Source organism: Peromyscus californicus, unplaced genomic scaffold (assembly GCF_007827085.1).
Source record: "Peromyscus californicus insignis strain IS unplaced genomic scaffold, ASM782708v3 Scaffold_1__1_contigs__length_55948999, whole genome shotgun sequence".
In the NCBI taxonomy this organism is placed as follows: Eukaryota; Metazoa; Chordata; class Mammalia; order Rodentia; family Cricetidae; genus Peromyscus; species Peromyscus californicus.
In genome coordinates, this window is record NW_026294492.1 from 48,652,525 (window position 1) to 48,667,844 (window position 15,320).

The window sequence follows — 15,320 nt, forward strand, 5'->3', positions numbered from 1 at the left end:
GGTGGCTGTCATGTTTTGCATCCTCCCTTCCCAACACTGGAGGGGAGGCTGCTATGGGAGCTTGTAACATGAATTACTAAGTGGTCTTATTAATAATAAAAACCCCAGAGCCAGATATTGGGGTAAAAGCTGAAAGATCAGAGAGGCAGAGCAGCAAGCCACTATTTCTGACCCCTATGAAATCATCTGCCCAAAGAGAGCAAGCTACTCTTTCCACCCTGCCTTATCACTTCTTCTCTCCACCCAGCTCTATCACTTTCTGTCTGTCTGTCCAGACCTCCAGACCTCTATGGTAAACTAGTGGCTAGCTCCTTCTTCTGATTTTTCAGGAAAGCCTTATTTGTTAGAGCACAAATAAAATATCACCACATTTCTCCTTTTTTGTCTAAAATAATAAAAGGTTATAACTAATATAAGAAAACTATGTACAATAACTACAATAACTATATACAATATATACAGGCAATAAATACATCAACAATGTCTAGTCCATTTGCATTTGAAAAATTCAGAGAAAATATTCCATTATCTATCCTATCTTTGTGAATCCAAAGGAGCGTATCTAATTCACCTTCTACCCTAATTTGTGTTATCAACTGAAAACTATCTTTTGATATCTTTCAAACTTAAACACTTTACACCTCTTTAGTGGGTTTCTTTTCTGAATTTGTTAACAAGGAAAACTAAGTATAACTATCTAATCTTCAACTCCCTCAGAGACCAGAGAAGGAAATAATATTGAGTAAGGAGGAAGCACAAACAAGTGACTTCCAAAAAATGTGAGGAATGACAGAAACAGCTGGCTGCCTGGAAAATCACCTGAGGTTTCTCTGCAACGTTGGGGCATCCATCTTTGTCCTACAAGCCTAGCATATCTGACAGACTCATCTGTGAAACAGGGCTTTCTAAAGGGCCTTCCTACCTTGTTTTGGCAAGGATCATCAGTCCTTTCTTTTGTGTCCGGCTTGTCCATTTTGGACAGCATACTATCAGCAGTCAATGTAAGGGCACTTTCTTGGCCACAAAGAAAGTAAACTCTATATGGAATTTTGTAGCATGAATCTTAAAAGGTCTTATTAATAAAAACAAACCCAGAGCCAGGTATCGGGGTGAAAGCTGAAAGATAAGAGAAACAGAACCAGCCACATCCAACCTCACCTTGCCAACTTCTCAGCTGATCTTGTTTCCTCAGACTGAAAGCCTCTGAGTCCTCATCCAAGTGGATCTCGGATGTACTGCTGCTAAAAGCCTAAATGCTTAAAAAGACTCTAGTTTCTGGTCTTCATGCCTTATATACCTTTCTGCTTCCTGCCATAACTTTCTGGGATTAAAGGTGTGTGTCCTTCCCAAGCAAACACATGAGATCTCAAGTGCTGGGATTAAAGGTGTGTGCCATCACACCTGGCTCTGTTCCTAATGTGGCCTTGAACTCACAGAGATCCAGATGGATCTCTGCCTCCCAAGTGATAGGATTAAAGGTGGGTTTGCCACGATTTTCTGGCCTCTATGTCTATCTAGTGGCTGTTCTGTTCTCTGACCCCAGATAAGTTTATTAGGGTACACAATATATTGGGGAACACAATATCACCACAGAATTTCTTCAATGCCCATCATTTTCTCTGAAGTAAATTGGTGCTGTCAGGAGCAGACATGTCTCATAGTCATAAAAAAAAAGAAAAAAATCTATGTTATTAAAACATCTTAAATGCCATATTCTGTAGATCTCTTAAGTATTTGAAGATGACCTGTCCACCTAAAATATCTCTGTTAGACCTTGAAAACATACCTAACACGGCTACAAGTTTGATTGTAGTGACTAACTACTAACTTTCATCAGGCAAGTTTTATTGGGGTACACAATATACCACCACAAGAGCTGGGTCTTTTCTGAACAGCTGAACATCCTGGACCATCCAAGACAGCTGCAGGTACTTTGTTTGTGCTAAGTCCTCAGGCACTTCTTTTTCTGCCTCCCAAGGGATGTTCAGAAACTGCTCTTCCTGTCAGATTTGCCTCTGGAAAAGGAGTCACATACTCAAAAGCCATGTATACTTCATCCCTGTATTAGCATTCTTATTTGAAATATCTATGGACATGATACCTCTTTGTAGGCAACCTTCACATATTGAAATTTGTTATCTGCACATGGAGAAATTTTAACTAAATTCTAGAGTGAGGGGCTCCTATCCTTTCTCAGATGTCCCAATGTCCCTTTCTTTTCTATTATGTCCCATTTCTTCCTCAGGCCATGCTTCTACCCTCAGACCTTCTGTTCTCTTTTTTCAAACTTATATTCCAGTGCCTTGGAAGAAGTGAGATCTGGACTACCATGCCAATGCAATAGTTACTTGTTCTCCGTAGTTAACATGTCTCTCCATCAGCAACCACAGTGCACTGTAAGAGGTGTCCTCCTGCACAACTCAGGCAGGCAGAGGTAGTGCTCTGTGGGTATAAGAATAAATGTTCAGAAGGAAATTTGTCAACTGCTCACATCTACTCAACAAAATAATAGCAGTTGCTGGCACCTTGGATCACCCCACCATAAGTTTCTGTGAATTCTCCTTTGTAGTAGGGACTTAAATCCAATCTGAAAGTTGTTGGTTGTACCCACAATAGTCCATTCCCACTATTGCATCAGCTGGCACATCTTGTCTTGTATATTGATAGTATAGCATGAACTTTTGGTGACAATTCTCCCTCAGCAGCCCACATTCTATGATTAAGCCAGCCAGTACCTTGCAATCAAGCTAGGCCTGTGCACTGATGAAGATGGGGTGGCTAAGCACTGCTATTCTTGATAGAATTCCCTACACTTGAGGTTGATGAGGATGTACCGTACACAGAAGAAGTAGATTAGAGTTCCACTGGGAGCCTTGATTGGTGCTGACCTACCTGGCTGTCTTATGATAGTCAGAAGTTGTGTATGTGTGTGTGTTTGTGTGTTTCTCCTATCTTATCCTTGTGTATTAAGGCAGGAAAATCCTATCCCTCACATGACAGCAAGGATGAATGTTGTATATTGTGTGGTTTTGGGTAACCGGGAGACAAAATGCAGCCAAATTCCTAAGGACTATACATCATCTCTGCATCAGGTGATAACATCCCAGAACCCAAATATGAGGGCTCCCAAGTCAAGGGGCCTTGGGGTACAGAGCCCAAGGGGCAAATGGTATAGTCAACAGTGAGTAAGAAGAACGTTTCTAGGGGTAGAGATACGGGTGAGATAGGGAATCTGGGAGGATCATGGTATCTCAGGAACAGAGAATTACAATATGAAAAGAACCAAAAGTACAAAAAAGTCAATAGTCTACAACTTGACTTGGGAAACTGGTGAAGGGGACAAACACACAGCAGGGACTCCCTCCCGGACCCTGGGTTAGGCACAAACCACAGCCAAACACCTGTCTTAACAGAGAGATCCTTCATTAAGCCGGGAAGCAAAGTTAAAGTGGCTGCTTTCTGACTCACGCAGAAAAACAGCAGCAAATGCCCTTGAGGGTGAAATTTTTAAGAGAAGAAGGGGAGGTCTGTGTTAGGATGGGCTAGGTTGTGGTGGTAAAGGAGATAGGGGATAAGGGAGACGGGGAAGGGGACAAGGGAAATGGGGAGGGGGTATTTGTCCCAGAGGGACAAAGGACGGCCTCTGGATAGAGAGGAGACAGACATGACACATAGTCAAATGGTGGTTTATAAAAGTAATGGGGGAAACCTCATGTTAGGATGAGGCGTTTAATTTTAAATGGGTATGTTCATTAGGTGAACTAAAGGGGGCTTTTGATTGCTAGACTTTAATGCTTTGATAGCTGGACCTTGGTAGTCAGCCTCAGAAGGAGGAATAAGGCCAAATAAGGGAACAGAACTTGGTGGCTAGCTTTAGGAGTGTAATCTAATGGTTTTTGGCAAGGCAGGGGGAATGGAGAAGAAGAGCAAGGCCTGCCAGAGCCGTGCTCACCACATTCGAGCTAGACAGAGTCCCTTCAACTGTGATTTCTAGACTGTATATGTAGGGGTAGCAGAAATGGGGAACAGGTTCAAACCAGACTGATCGAGGGTATCTTGGAAAAGTAAAATCTGAGGAAGCAAGTTATCAAGAGACATGGCAATTATAACTTAGTTTTGGGTGCCCCCCTGTCTGGAATCATAGAAACGGAAAAGGAAAACCTGAGGTCCAGGGGTACAGATACTGCCAGTGCCAAAGATTCAGAAAAAAAGGGAGATCCAGTGCTTTGAGCATTTTGTTAGATGTAGTCACAAGTGTCCTATGCTGGGTCACAAAAATCAGATATCAATAGAGGGCTTTAAGACTAAGAAATCAAGGCATTTGGTGGGACTGTAGAATTGAGATGGAATGATTTAGAGGAATTAAGGGACCTATGTAAGGAACAGCTGGCTTGAGAGATTTGGAGACTTGGAAATGTAGGAGTGCAGGAGAAGCTCCAGTACAAATAAAATATCACCATAGAAATGTGATTTTATTTGTATGTTAATAAATAAAGTTGCCTGGGGGTCAGAGCTAATAGCAAGCCATAGCAGAAGCCAGGCAGCGGTGGTACACACCTTTAATCCCGATCACATGACAGGCAGATCTCTGTGTGTTCAAGGATACAGCCAGCATGGAGACACACACCTTTAATCTCAATACCAACCATAGAAGACCTGGAGGTCTGTATAGACGGGCAGTGACAAGGAGGTCATGTGGTTGGGTTTACAACCAATGAGAAGGCATAACAGAAAGTCAATAAAAAGACAGATACACAGGAAGTAGGTCTCTTTCTGAGGGGAAGGATGACAGCAGCAGCAAAGGGTAAGAAAGGGTTTTTAGTATCAGCTCTTAGCTACTACTCTGACCTGTTGGGCTTTTAACTCTGCATTTGGCTCTGTGTTTTTTATTTAATAAGACTGTTACATCTACAAGTTAATATACTAAAAATGGCCCTCCTACCTGTCTTAGTTAGAGTTACTATTGCTATGATGAAATGCCATGACCAAAAGCAAGTAGGGGACATAAGGTTTTACTTGGCTTACATTTCCACATAGTAGATCACTGACAGATGTCAGGACAGGAACTCAAGCAGGGTTGGAATATGGAAGCAGTAGCTGATGCAGAAGCCAAGAAAGGATGCTGCTTACTGGTTTACTTAGCCTGCTTTCTTATAGATCTCAAGACTGCTAGTCCAGTGATGGCCCACTCACAATGGGCTAAGCCACCCCACACCAATCACTTATTAAGAAATGCTCTGTAAGGTTGCCTACAATTGAGACTCCCTCTGCTCCCATAACTCAAACTTGTGTCAAGTTGACATAAAATTAGCCAGCACACTACCAAAAGCAGTCTATAATTCAACACTATGCCCATCAAAATTCCAACACATTTTTTTTTCACAGAAATTGAAAGGCTACTTTTCAGCTTTAAATGGTAACACAAAAACCCAAGATACTAAAACAATCCTGAATAATAAAAGAATTGCTGGCAATATTACCACTTCTAATCTCAAATTGTACTATAGAGCTGTAGTACTAAAACTGTATGGCACTGATTAAAAATCAGACATGCAGATCAATGGAACTGAATTGAAGTTCCAGACATAAGTCCACATACCTGTGGACACCTAATTTTTTATAAAGAAACCAGAAATGCACACTGAAAAAAGACAACATCTTCAACAAATAGTTCTGGTCAAACTGGATTGCTGTATGTATAAGTATACAATTAGATCCATATTTATCACCCTGCATAAAACATAACTCCAAATGGATCACGGACCTCAACATAAGGCTAGATCTGCTAAATCTGACAGAAGGTAAAGTGAAGACTAGTCTTGAACTCATTGGCACAAGAAGAGACTTATTGAACAGGAAAACAATAACGTAGGCATGAAGGTTAATAAACTGGACCTCATGAGACTGGAAAGTTCTTGCTGCTGCATGAATACCATCACTAGACAAAGAGGCTGGCTACACAATGGAAAAAATCTTCATAAATTACACATTCTGTTGAATGTGGCTAATGATGGCTCATGTCTAAAATACATAAAGGACTAAAAAAAATGGACATCAAGAAAATATTCCAACTGAACAATGGGGTACTCAACAAAACACAGAATTCTCAAAAGATGAAACACAAATGCTGAGCAACACTTACAGATATGTTCCACATCCTTAAAAATCAGTGAAATGCAGCCCAAAACTACTTTGAGATTTCATCTTATACCAGTAGGAATGGCCAAGATCAATAAAACAAATGGCAGCCCATGATGGCAAGGATATGTTGTAAGGGAAACACTTGTCCATGGGTGGGTGGGCAAAAACTTGTACAGCCACTGTGGAAATCACTGTGGTGTTCCTGTCTCAAAAATCATCTACACCACTCTTTGGCATATACCAAAAGGACTGTATACAGTGGGAACACTTGCTCATCCATGTTCATTGCTCATCTACTCATAATAGCCAAAAATTGGAAACAGACTAGATGTCCATCAACAGATGAATGGATAACGAACATGTGATACATTTACACAATGGACTAGTATTCTGCTGTTTAAAAAAAGAATGAATTTTGCAGTTAAATTGATGAAGCTAGAAAAAAATAATTTTGCACGAGTAACCAAACCTCAGCTGATGTCAAGACACCTTCTTGTTTTTTAAAGCATATGAGAGAACAATCTACATGATGAAGTTCAGCTGTCAGCACAAGGTATAACTGAGCCACCTCTGCAACTCAGCTTCTGCGTGAGGACACACTTACTAAGGATTTCAACTCAGCATTGCTCGTGTCTCCTCAATCACCCCTAATTTCTCAGCTCCAGCTTGCCAGCATCAAGTGTCCCAGTAAATCAAAGATTTTACTTCAGTGGTGCAGGTCTCATTAGTCATGGCTGATTTTTCAGCCCTACCTGAACAGACCCATAGATTCTTTATTCAAGGTATCAAATGGCCCTGATAGAGCCCTTAAACTTCCCTCTAAACTTCACAGGTTGGGCCTCCATCATCTGCACTACATTCAGCATTATCTTCCAAGCTCTGATACAACAGGCCACTGAGCTATCAACACTCAATGGCTTTTCTAGCTCAAAGTTGCAAAGTCTTTCTCTGATCCTCCACCAGACAATGTTTTCAGGTCTGTCTCAGCACTCCATACAAACCTGGCTCCCATTTTTTTCTTAGGAGGGTTATTATTACTGTGATCAAACACCATGACCAAAACTACCTTGAGGGGGTTTATTTTGCTTATATGTCCATATCACAGTTCATAATCAACAGAACTCAGGTCAGGAGCTCAAGCAGGGCAAGATCCTGGAGGCAGGAGCTAATGCAGAAATCTTGGAGGGGTGCTGCTTACTGGCATGTTCCTCATGGCTTCCTCAACCTACTTTCTTGTAGAACCCAGACCACTAGTTCAGGGGAGGGGGTGATGCCAGCCACAATGGGTTGGGCCCTCCACCTACTTTTACTAATTAAGAAAACAGGCTAGCCTGCTAACAGCCCAATCTTATGGACTCATCTTCTCAATTGTGTTTCCTGCTAGGTTTGAGCTCTTTCCTTGGCTTCCTTCAGTAGACTGTGATCCAAGACATCAGTCAAATAATGCTTTCCTCTTCAAGTAGCTTTTGGTCATGTTTTTTTTCCCTAACACAACAGTAGCCCTAAAGCTGGGGCTTTATCTCATTGCAGTAAAAACAACTGACAATGGCTGGAGGAGGTATGGAGAAAAGGAAACTCTCATTCACTCTTGGTGGAATTCCAAACTGGTGCAGCCACTATGCAAATCAGTGTGGGGAACTGTCAAAAAGATAAAAAACAAATTTACTATATGATCCAGCTATACAATTTCTTTCATATGCCTAAAGTCTTAACATCCTTCTCCACAGATAATTGCTCAGCCATTTTCATTACTGTTCTATTAAAAATAGCTAGGAAATGGAAACCTCCATGTCCTACAACCAAGGAATGGACAATGACAATATGGTACATGTCCACTGTGGAATACTACTCATCCACAAAGAAAAATGAAATTATGAAATACACAGGTGAATGCATAGCACTAAAAACAATATCAAACTGAGTTAGTAGCTCTGATGCAGAAACAGAACTGTAGAATGTGGTCTCTTCTCTGAGGCTCCTAGTGTTAAATCTTCAGGTATGAATACATATCCTGGTGTCATCACAGACACCCGGAAAATAAAAAGGGATCATTCCATGGTAGGATGTGGAGGAACAATAGAGAGAGGAGCAGCGGCCTACAGCATCTCAACCACGCTGCGTAAGGCTGGTGCCAAATCTCTGCTGCTTAATGTGGAAGATGGGCTACCCCAGGACCTAGCTATGAGTGTAAGAGACATATTCTCTGCCCTGCAGGGCCTCTCATTCATAACAGAGTTAGGTACTTTCATTGAAGGTCCCCTGCAGGGTAAAGTGTTGGGGTTAGGTTGGTAATGTAACTCTGTTGACAGAGTGCTTGCCTAGGATGGAAAGAGCCCTGGGTTCAATCCCCAGCACCACAGAAAGTAGCATTTACCTGTTATTTGAGCACTTTGGAAACAGAGGCAGGAAATCCAAAATTGAAGGTCTTCTTTTTCTATATATCAAATTTCAGGCCAACCTACGCTACACGAAGTCCTACCTAAACCCCTCTACAGCTCAAAACTGCTGGGGTAGGACAGGACCACTTCCAACAAACCAACACCTTACCTTGAGCTGGTATTTACCCTCTGAGTCAGTTTTCTAAGGTGGTCAGTCTCAAGAAGCCCAGGCATGGACTCAGATAGGAGTGAATCAATGAAGCTAACCAGATGGACAACAATGCCATCGTGAGGGCTGTGAGAACCCAAAGAACCATGCCTCAGCATATGCCTGCTCTCAAGTCCACCCAATATCATAGCACACAAACATATACCTGGTGTTTTCAGGTCTTAGACTTTCTTTTAAGAGGCAAGAGTCATATCTTTTATACATTAAAAAAAATTCAACTGGGCATGGTTGTGTTTTCCTTTAATCCCAGCACTCAGGAGTCAAAACTAGGCAGATTTCTTTGAGTTCAAGGTCACTCTGGTCTACACAGTGAGTTCCAAGACAGCCAGAGCTACATAGTGAGATCCTGTCTCAAAGAACAAATAAAAATATTTAAAAAATTATATGCTTACCCTTCCACACTCCAAAAAACAAACAAACAAAAAAACCCACTACCACCACCACCAACAACAAAATAGGCCAGTGGACTGGATCATCTCTACAGTCACTCCTTGACCAGGTTTTCTGTGGTGATGCCAAATGTCTTAGAGCTGCTGCTCAACAAAGATCACAAAGATCAGAGTGCTTGGAAGACTTGGACTGACCCTTGGTGGAATCTGCTGCACAACTCTTCCTATGTCTTTGACATGTTTAATTTTTGAACTCATGTGGGAGGTCAGCTTGGAAACTGGCTCCCACAGTTTACCCCAGGGTACTCTTGAGGAGTGAGGGATAAGAGATTTAGATAGGATAAAGAGGGGAGAGAAACATAGAAACACAGGATAGCCTCAGGAGGGCCTGGATCCTACCCCCTCCAGCCATTGTCAGTTGTTTTTACTGCAATGAGATAAAGCCCTAGCTTTAGGGCTACTATTGTGCTAGGGAAAAAACATGACCAAAAGCTACTTGAGGAGGAAAGCCTTATTTGACTGATGTCTTGAATCACAATCTACTGAAGGAAGCCAAGGAAAGGACAAGACATACCGAGATGTGATTCCTATCTGTCCATCTCTCCTAAAATGAAACTAAGAAATGTCTTGTGTCTGCTTCCTCTGTTGCTGCTTTTGCATCCACCCATCTTTAGACCCTGCCCTCATCCGGAGCTGGACTTTGGCAATTCTGCATTATTACAGAGCTTGATCTGTATAGGAATGCCAAGGGGTGGAACAAAAGACTTCTCCCTAGCTCAGCCAAGTGTAGACCCTTCCAATCTCCTAGAAACCATGCACATGATCAAGCAATCCACCAATGCAGCTCTGCTGAGTAAAGCAAGCTCAAATTGCACTAGGAAACCTTTATGGGGTGGGCCTTTACAAACTCTTGCTGTTAAGGGCCCCTCACTGAAGGCCGGAACTGGGACAATGTAACAATTCTTATGAAAGCTGATGTTAAGAATAAAACCTATGGTGATTCCTTGGGAGAATTGGCTATGCAAGAAACTGAGTCTTCTATAGAACTCAAGTGGTATAAATAAGCATGAGAAATCGGTTGTGGAACAAATCATTTAAGAAGAAAACCTTAGGAAAATTTTAGAAGCTGACAAGTTGCAACTGAATCATTAGGTTTCCATCCCCTGCCCAGAAACACCGAACTAGTACGGACAAGGAAAAGATTTCTGATTCTAAAGTTAACGACAGGTCTTGGTGCCTTCCTGAAGGCAAAGTAAGCAGCTTTAGGAATCTTGATGTTCCTTTACTCTTTGCAGAATTGTAATAAAGACAGAGACCACATGGAAACAAGAGTTAATGACAGAGACACAAAGAAAACCATCTTGGCTCAGTGAACTGCCTGACTGCTGAGCAGACTTGTCAGACTTCTCTGATTGTGGAGAGAATAAAGAGTAGAACATGGTATTTCAAAGGTCATGGGAAAAGATGGTGGTCTTATGTTAGATATAAAATAAAGAATTTAAACAAGGGACTGAGGAATTGGATTTCTGTAGGAAGATCAAATATTCATGATAGTAGATTAATAGAATAACAGGTAGTGGGCAATAACTTCTGGTCTATTAACTTACTAGTCAAACTTAAATAGAGACATCCTGTCTAGTCTTCTGTAACTGCAAGGCTTTATGACACCAATGTTAAGGAAAAGGATATTGAGTTAAAAGAATTGATTTTATTGTAATGTTATATTTTAGTTCTCATGAAATTTACTATTTGCTCATTTCATTTCTTTTACTTTGATATGGTTATGTAATTATGGAAGACTTTAGAAAATGTATGTACCATGAAAAGACTTTGTAAGCAATGATTAAAGTCTGTGATGAAATGATTTTGTGTATAAATAAGGCCTGTTAGAGATACAGGTTGCCAGAGTAGGACAAGCCATGCCAAGATGTGATTCTTCTCTGTCCATCTCTCCTAAAATGAAACTAAGAAACGCCCTGTGTCTGATTCCTCTGTTGCTGCTCTTGAATCCACCCATCTTTAGACCCTGCTCTCATCTGGAGGTGGACTCCACTAATTCTGCATGATTACAGAGCTTGATCTGCCATGTCCAGATCAGGCCCTACCTGGGGAGTTAGTCTGACTGAGTTCCCTGCTGGTCTTCTGCTCTGGCAGGAAGAGAGCTGTATAGCAGCTTTTCTAGGTTCCTAATGCCACCTCTAAGGACACTAACCCTGTGTCTCTCCACTCCCTTTCCCAGCACCTTTCTTATCTGCCCTTTGCTAATATGAAAATCTCCAGGAAGCCACTTCTGTGTGCTGACTGAAGCTAGGCCAGGTTCCCCACCTCTTCTTACCTGGAATGTGGAGTCACAGCGGCTACAGCTGGGGTCAAGCAATGTGCCCCTTTGCTGAGAACGGAGCCTGTGGCTAGCTAATTCCTAAAATGAGAGGTAGAACAAGAAGAAATAAATCAACACAACTTCCCATGCTTAGAGCTTATAAGCTCTACCGAAATGTGCCGTGTGAGTGAGATGGCTCGAAAAATCATAAACACTTAAAAATATGGGAGTGAGTTTCAGGGGGTGCTGAACAGAAGGGAAAAGGAGCAGGAAGGAGGACAGTGAAGTGGTGGGGGGTCATTCTCTGGGTGTCCCAGGGAAGCTTCAGATGAATGGGTGTCATAGCAACTAGGCCATGGAAAAGAAAGGGACAAAGCATTGTGGGAATCCCTCCAGTGTAGTAGATTATTATTTTTAGGTATGTCACTTTTGTTTAGGTATGTTACATTTGTTTAACTCTGTTGTTGTTGTGTTACTGTGCCTGTCTAAAACACCTGATGGTCTAATAAAGACTTGAACAGCCAATAGCAAGGCAGGAGAAGTGATAGGTGGGGCTGGCAGGCAGAGAGAATATATAGAAGGTGAAAACTGGAGTGAAGAGATCTAGGAGCCAGAGAAGGAGGAGGACCCAGGAGTCAGACACCCAGCTACACAGCAAGTCACAGAGTAAGAGTAAGATTTACAGAAGTAAGAGAATGGAAAAAGTCCAGAGGCAAAAGGTAGACGGGATCATTTAAAGTGAAGAAAAGCTGGCATGCAACAAGCCAGTCTAAGGCTGGGCATTTATAATTAAGAATAAACCACCATGTGTGATTTGTTTGGGAGCTGGGTGGTGGCCCCCCCAAAGAACAAAAGACTGAAAACCAAACAACACTCCAGTGAATTAAAGGAACTGGAAGCAGGCAAGCAGAACTCTACATTTTTGGGTGAGTGGGCTAGGAGGATGCTGCAGGTCATGCAGAGCCTAAAAGGTAGAGGTCACAGGTGTAAGGAGGATTATCACTGACACAGCAAAACAAGGAAGGAGACGCACTGTTAGAAAATGGGAAAACTAACCTAATTAGAAGGTGCTAGAGGGCCTCAGATATTCACAAGTCTGGTTCACTAAGTGGCAATGGTCATCACTGTGTCTGAGATGGTGAAGGCTGATAGCTGTGGCAAAACTGGCTGGCACATAGGGAGGGTGTGATTCCTGTGGTTCTCCACAGGCTCCTGGCCTGGTCTGCTACCGGGCCTCACAGAAACAGTGTGTCTAGGGGGCCTCCAAGGGGGCTGAGGGGCTGTAGAGAGGAGTCAGGAAGAACAGCACTTCTGCTGGCCGCTGCTGGGGCAGGCGGTCGAGGGAGCACAGGCGCATGCAGACTGGGGAATCTTCAGCAATTTCAAGCATTAAGGGCAGGGAAAGAACAAGTCCAATTGTGATTGGAAAACAACACCCTAAACATGACATGGTCATGGGAGAAAGCACTGGCCCATCTTACCTTAAATTCTTGGGGAGTGTTTCATAGAATTTCTTTTACTTCTCTTTGTTTTCTGCCAACTCAGAACAGTTGAAGGCTCTTCTTCACAATGTTTTTGTTGATGACTTACAGGATCATGGCCTCCATGAAAGTTTTTGTGCTAGACTTAGCAATAATCTCTAATTTATTTACCAAGTCAGCCTTGGTCATGCCAATGTCTGTCCAGCAGGGCCAGCCTGCCCTTCTTAGGGTTGGAGATGATGTTAATTTTTAGCATTTTACTGTCATCCAACTTAGAAGGGTCTCTCAGGTATCATAGTGAATTTTGTCCAAGACCTGTAAATACATATACAGAGTCACATTATTCCATTTGTCCGGTCCCTTTCAAACTTGTGACACATTTTTGGGATCAGCTGCTGCATTATATCGCTCAGTCACTCCCACTACATGTCACACTACATGCCACTTCTCCCACTTCTATGAAGTTTTAAGAATACAACAGAATACTCACATCTGAAGCATTGGAGATCAACTCCCAAGGAAAATACATAGCTTGTATTGATGATGGGGGCGGGCAGGAGCTGAGCAATTTCTGCCTGGCATCTAAGAACGAGAAGATCGTGTATGACCAGGGACCACGATGGCTGCATACTTTAAAATCCAAGAGTTCACCTGTTTCAATTAAGTCCTTATTCAGAGGCACAGTTAAAACAGCTTCCAACTCCCAGGAGATGAGAGCTGCCACTTCTTGAAAGGACCTTGAAGCTACAGCGAAAAGGAAAATCAAGAGCGAAAACAAAACAAAACAAACAAACAAACAAACAAAGGAAGGGTGTTCAACCAAATGGAAAGCCTTACTTTCTGAATGGTATGTTATGAGGTCAGCTAGGTGCCTCAGAAGCTCAACACCTGCTGTTATACCTTGTAAAAACCCAGAATGAAAGCGTTAAGTAGATTAAGAATCCCACACAATCCCTGTTGTGCACATATAAATGGGAAATTCGTTAACAGTCAAATTTTCACTTGAATTAAGAACAAACTAATAGAAACAGTGGCCATTTCTATGTGCTGTTTCCCGTGGGCAAAAAATCCTTCAAAAGAGTTTGCTGTTCCATCCAGTAGGGCAAGAGAACCCATTGGGCAGTAGTGGGGGCGCTTAAGGGGCAATTAAAACAGGACAAAGAATGTATGAGGTAAAAGCTCCACCATAACCACATTGAGTCGATTTGCATAGGTTTAAACACAAGAAAAAAGGTGGCCCAAGCATTCCAGCCACACTTGTCACCCATGAACATTCATGGGAAAGAGCCACTCGGCAAGGGGCGCCACCACACACTCTCCCATCATTAGGCAACTGGGCCCCTGCACAAGAAGTTTCCACAACGACACAAGGATTTGGGGAGGGGAGGAGTAGGTGAGGAACCTATAAAAGCTCCCCTTGCCCGCACCATCCCCATTTCTCCTCCTCAGCCACTGGGGGTCACATTCAAGATCTGGAAAGGGAAAGCACTGTGGGAAAGCGTCCCTGCCAAAGCATCCCTGTGGACTCCTTCCCCCAAATCAAGCAGGTTGGGAAACAGGTCCAACCCAGGTGGCAGAGTCGGCTTCCTTGGGCAGCGCTGAGTCACCAACAGGGCAGCCCTCCACCGCCCAGATGACTGGACCCAGCAGCCGCGCCAACAATGGGAGGGCAAACACGGCTGCGTGCCCCGGGGTGGCTGCCCACCACCTGGGTGGGTCGAGCTCCCGCCCCGCACGGTGCCGATCCACCCGCCCCGGGAAGACTCGCGGCAGGCTTGTGCCGGGTCAGCCACAAGCAGTGGAGACTCTCCAGGCACCTCATCCCAAAGGTCACCCTCCCTCTTTTAGGACACATGAGAATCAGGGGAGGCTCCGGGGAAGAAGCCGCCACCGCAGGAGGCCAAGGCCTTGCCCTGACAAGAAAGCACGGGCGTAGGACACAGAGCCGTGGGCTCCGATCGATCGACTGGAACACTGAAACTGAGATGTGTGTGGGTGACTTAGAGAGCGTTCTCCAGGGTGAGCCCAGGACCTCCCTGGGATCCCTTAGCCTTAAAGGAGGGGCTTCTAGCTGCCCAACCGTCGTTGCCCGCCCACCTCGACGTCTTGACGTCAAGGTCACGATTCCTGGAGCCGGAGGGAAGGAATTGGTTCCTGGATCTGGGCTTGCCCAGGCTCTAGCCAGCTGTGGTTGAAGCAGCGGGAGCTGCTGTATTATGATTTCTTTCAGCAGTTTCTGGTCAGGTAAAGGAGAACCAGACCTCTGTCTTTTTCTTCCCAGGGGTGTGGGAGTACGTCCCAGAGCTATGAGTGGTGCTGGTGAGCTTGGCAAAGTTCATTCCAGGGGCCGAGGACAGCTTTTGTGGAGCAGAGGAACTTAAG

The 15,320-nt window shown here is 43.4% G+C and overlaps 1 long non-coding RNA gene across 1 annotated transcript; it reads right to left on the reverse strand.

The window, feature by feature from the left end:
- Nucleotides 1-2,313: 2,313 nt before the first annotated feature.
- On the reverse strand, nucleotides 2,314-14,969 carry LOC128115753 (uncharacterized). Its single transcript, XR_008220287.1, has 4 exons — nucleotides 13,429-14,969; nucleotides 12,939-13,253; nucleotides 11,473-11,556; nucleotides 2,314-2,442 (listed from the first exon to the last, which is right to left on the reverse strand). It is a non-coding gene; the product is annotated as an uncharacterized LOC128115753 (long non-coding RNA).
- Between the last annotated feature and the right edge of the window lie 351 nt (nucleotides 14,970-15,320).